The sequence below is a fragment of the Acomys minous genome (genome assembly GCF_964271855.1).
Source record: "Acomys minous genome assembly, chromosome: 6".
Taxonomy (NCBI): Eukaryota; Metazoa; Chordata; class Mammalia; order Rodentia; family Muridae; genus Acomys; species Acomys minous.
Genome location: NC_140487.1, coordinates 88,156,751 through 88,161,777, shown reverse-complemented (window position 1 = coordinate 88,161,777; position 5,027 = coordinate 88,156,751). Strand labels below are relative to the sequence as shown.

The window sequence follows — 5,027 nt, the reverse complement described above, 5'->3', positions numbered from 1 at the left end:
GTGAGCGTGGCGCGCCGCGGTGCGTCCGGGGCTCGCCCGCTTGCGCCGCCCAGGGGTCCTGGCGCCAGCTCTCCCGGCTGGGCGAGCGGAGCGTCCTGCCACTGCGGCCGCCGCGGGCACCCCGCAGCTCCGGGGCCTCGGCCCTTTCTCCCTGGGTTTCCTTCGGGAGGCTGGAGGTGCTCGGGGGTTGGGTGGGGTGGGGGCGACTAGGCCCCGCGCTGCCGGGAAGCCCTTACCCGGGCCTGGGTTCCGGCGCGGCCGGGTACGTGGAGATCGGGGCTGGCGGCCGCACCGGTGCCCTTCGCGTTTGTCCCGGGCGGGGCCGAGCGTGCCTTCCTTCCCAGGGCCCTGCGTGCACATCCCGGTGGGAGCCAGGGGAACGCTTGTTTGCAAACAGCTTCGGTTTGCCTGCGCCGCGTACTGAGACCTGCAGAGCCACCCCCTGGGTGGGAAGTGGTGATTATTGAGGTGCAGAGAGTACGAGCCCCCACCCCCCCACCCCCAAACGGAGTCCCTGATACTCCAGGAGTAGCTTTCACGCCTCTCTCTTGCTGGAGACACAGCCCTTTGCGTCTTTTTTTTTTTTAAGGTGAAATTTCATCACCTGCCACTAGCTCATCCTTTCCTCTTATGTTACATCTTGCCTCCGAGGGAGGTCTGCCTTGGAGAAAGCCCCCATTCCATCTTTGCCACGCTAAGTTTCCTAGCTAAGCACTCACAGCGTTTTTGGTTTTGTTTTGTTTTTTAATCTCTTAATGAAGATGTCGTTTCCACCTTCATAGAGACAGGATGTGTTTTAATGCCTCAGTCCTTGGTACAAAAATGTTCCACTCAATTGGGGACGGATGGCAAGAAGCTTTTAAGTCGAGGGAATTATCCTAATAGCAAGGACACGCCGAAAATGAGGTACAGAATCAGTTGTACAAGGAAAATGATTTGTTTTGTTCCGGAAATAATGTAAAAAAAAAAAAAACCCAAAGCAAAACAAAAACTTAGTGATGGTAGTTGGATAGCACAAGTCAGATATTGAGGGGCTTCTTGTTTATGACCAATGTGATTACAGGTTGTTCTTATTTTTCTATTATATAGGACTTACATGTACACCTAGAACCTCAATTCATGAAAATATATAGCTATAGTAAAAAAAATTTGAAAGCACAGAGAGGTTTCAGTACGTATTTGATAACTGGAGAGAGATCACTGGTAATGTCATAGTACGTTTTGATCGTCAAAGTTTAAAGTGAGATCGTAGTGACGATGACTTTTAAAATTATTCTTTGGAACTAGGTTAAGAACGCTTGATTGGTCCACTTTACAGCCAGACATTTGTTTAAAATTTATAAAATATGTTACTAATTACCGGAGTTAAAGCCATCAGTTAATATGCGTAGTTGCCTGTAGGACTCCTGACTTAACCTTTCTGTAACTCCTCTTACGGTCTAAGAGGGGTTCAGCATGGTGAAGAGTTTTGAAGATCCAGTGTGTCAAGTGTTGTAACCTTGCCTCTGTCAGCTCTTGTATTAAGCATTTCTAACTGTAAAAAATTGGCGAGATTAGCTGGGCGTGGTAGTGCAGGTCTTTAATCCTAGCACTCGGGAGGCAGAGGCAGGTGGATCTCTGTGAGTTGGAGGCCACCACAGACCAGGACAGGCAGGGCCACACAGTGAAACTTTGATTCTTTTCTCAGTGTGTCTCTAAAGACCAATATCAGAATCAGTTGGGAGTGCTGATTTAAAAATGCTATCCCTGGCTCCCTAAATCAGATTTGTGGGGATAACAGTAACTCAAGGATCTTGATCTTTATCAACTTTTCTGATTAATTGTTTCTTCTTCTCCTCCTCCTCCTCCTCCTGCTCCTCTCCTCCTCCTCCTCCTCCTCCTGCTCTTCTCCTCCTCCTCCTCCTTCTTCTTCATCAAAACAGATAATGGTTTTGTAATGCAGTTTTAGCTATTAGTGATACCAGGTTCTGGGGTGTTCTGGAAAATACAGAAATGACCAAGGCTTCTGCTAGCAATTACCTAATTGTGGAAGCAGGACAAGTTTAATTAACTGTTAGAAGGCAGGGTCCAAAAAAGTGTTGTAATTGAGTAAAATGAGCCGCATCTCTGCTTAGGGCTTTTGTGTCTCATCCAGTGTCTTGCCCTTCAAGGGCATTGGTGAGAGATGGGAGGTCACTCTGGGAGAGGACTCGCTTAGAATTTACAAGCCCCAGGGTTTAATTCCCAGAATCGAGAAGAAAAAAAAATCATATGTAATATTCCTCCCCTTTCCAATTCCCGATCCAGTGCTTTCTTTAAAGAAATAATGGCATATGTTGCTTGGAAAGTGCTAGTTTTATATTAACTCCTTAGTGAGGAAATAACAAATGGATGGGTAGGGATGGTCCCATTCCTTCCTCTGTTGCTAAGCTACCGCTCATTCCATTCACTAAAGTTTCTTTGGCTCCTCTTACATGCCGGCCACAGACTGGCTGGTTGCAAGCTACAACTCGCTGTTAAAAGATAGTTGCCTAGGTTTAAATTTACGTTCTTTTGTTTTTAGGCGGTGGTACACGTGTGCTTTATGATTATTAATCGCATGCTGTCGTGCAGTGGATGGAGGGTGGAGTCAGATGTGAACAGGAATCCTTACTACACCTCTTAGAGCAATGTGACACTTAGGTTCTCAGCTTCTTATACTCTCTTGGGGTAATAGAACCCCTCCCAGGGAAGTAGAAAGTTTCTGTGGGGTGCAGGTGATTGTAGACAGTCAAGAGAAATGTTTTGTTTCCATTCTCCCTTTGGGGAAAATAAAAATAAAAACCAAATTTTACATATTCAGTGTGACTTAAAACTTGGTAGCTTTACGTATGTATGTATGTATGTATGTATGTATGTATGTATGTATGTATTGAGGCAAGATCTACTTTTGGATTTTTGTTGAAAAATCCAAATTTTCTTGACAATTTTGATGGAAAATTTTAAATTAATTCGTTATTTGTGTTGAGACACGGTTTCTCTGTGTAGCCGTGGCTGTCCTGGACTCGATCTGTAGACCAGGCTGACCTCAAACTCACGGAAGTCGGCCTGCCTTCTCAAGTGCTGGGATTATAGCTGTGTACCACTGTGCCTGGCTGATGGAAAACGGTGCATATATTTTTAAATTTCATCTCTAGTTAATATACTAATATTCCAGCTGGACGTGTTGGCGCATGCCTGTAATCCCAGCACTCCGGAGGCAGAGGCAGGCGCATCACTGTGAGTTCGAGGCCAGCCTGGTCTACAAAGCAAGTCTAGGACAGCCAAGGCTACACAGAGAAACCCTGTCTTGAAAAACAAAAAAAACCAAACCAAACAAAACAAAACTAATATTCCATATGCCTAGGATATACTTGTTAATTCACTTTCCTTTTTGCATTGGTCTTCACTTTTGCTTCATTATTGTGTATTTGGCCTGCAGTGTGTGAATTAGTAAATAAAGTATCATTCTCGGTATGTAGTTATTGTTAGAAAATGCTGAGGTGTAGATACTGAACAGAAATACTTCATGTACTTTAGTTTAAGAACTGAGGAATATTATTCAAAAATAAGATTTTTCATTATAATCTGTAGTGATGAGAACCAGAGTTCTTTGTTTTTAAGATTTATTTACTTATTTATGAGTGCTCTATTTGCATGTATGCCTACATGACAGATGAGGGCATAAGACCCTATTATACATGGTTGTGAGCCAGCATGTGGTTGCTGGGAATTGAACTCAGGATCTCTGGAAGAGCAGCCAGTGAGCCATCTCCTCACTGAGCCATCTCTTCAGCCAAGACAGTCAGAGTTTTTATAACTTATCATATATATATATATATATATATATACACACATATATATGTATATATGTATATATATGCCATATATATATGTCTTATAACCTTGAACAGTCTTGTTTACACTCTTTTGAATCTTAATTTATTCTATAAAATGTGGTTAATAGTACCCATTTTATAGGATTATTGTGAGGATTAAGTGATATATAATAATAATGCAAATCAGAACTTGTTCCATAGATAAATAAGCATTACTCTAGAAATGGAAAATATGAGTTCTGAAAAAGCTTAAAAGATTATTAATTATTTATACATTTTTCTACTAAGAAATAAAGCTAGCATGATCGATTGCAAAGCATTGCCAAATTAAGGATGAGACAAGTTCACAGAATTAGTATTTAGATTATGTAGTTAATAGAATGTCTTATACTTTATCATACATTTTGTTTAATGAAATAATTTGAAAGTGCTTATAAAATATTTTGCATTTCATAAATTAGGTAGTACTTTTAATTTTTTTTCCTTCCTTCCTTTCTTTCCTTCTTTCCTTTTAAAGACAGAGTCTGATGTGCTGTGGCATGGGGTGACCTTGAACTTCTGATCCTTTCATTCTCCCTCCCAAATGATGGGATTATACTTATGGACTACCATGCCTTGTTTAAATTACTTTAAATAGTCCAACATACAAAACTGAGTTACTGTAAACATTCTAACAGTATATATGCTTGTATCTATACCTTTTCAGAACTTTTTGGAAAATAAGGTAAAGATAATATCTTCCAAGGATATCTATTAAAGCCGAGAAGCAGTTTTTGAGTTTTTTGTTTATACAAGGGAAGAAGATTTAATGCACACTGGTAGAAATCTTGAAGCAATGAAGACTGCTTCTACAGCATTAGCTGTAGAGTCTTCAAAACAGAAAATTTCAGCCAAATTTAGAATATCAGGGAAGGGTCTGCTTTTTTTGTGGCTTATGTCTCGAGGTACAATTCACATACATGTAGTTTACCCATCTCGATTATAAATTTAATGGCTTTTTATTATATTCGTGGAGTTGTTTTCATGTTATTTTGATCTAATTTTGGAACATTTTTATCATTTCAAGCTGATATCCATTAGCAGTCACCCCCAATATCGTCCTGATCCCCCAGCCCTGGGCAAACCTAATGTGTTTCTGTTCTGGAGATTTTTCTATTGATTCAACATTTAATATAATAGGATCACCTGATG

The 5,027-nt window shown here is 41.2% G+C and overlaps 1 protein-coding gene across 4 annotated transcripts in view; it reads left to right on the top strand.

The window, feature by feature from the left end:
* ZFYVE9 (zinc finger FYVE-type containing 9) overlaps positions 1–5,027 on the top strand; it is a 119,398-nt gene that overhangs the window by 591 nt on the left and 113,780 nt on the right. The gene's annotated exons all lie outside the window — the stretch shown is intronic.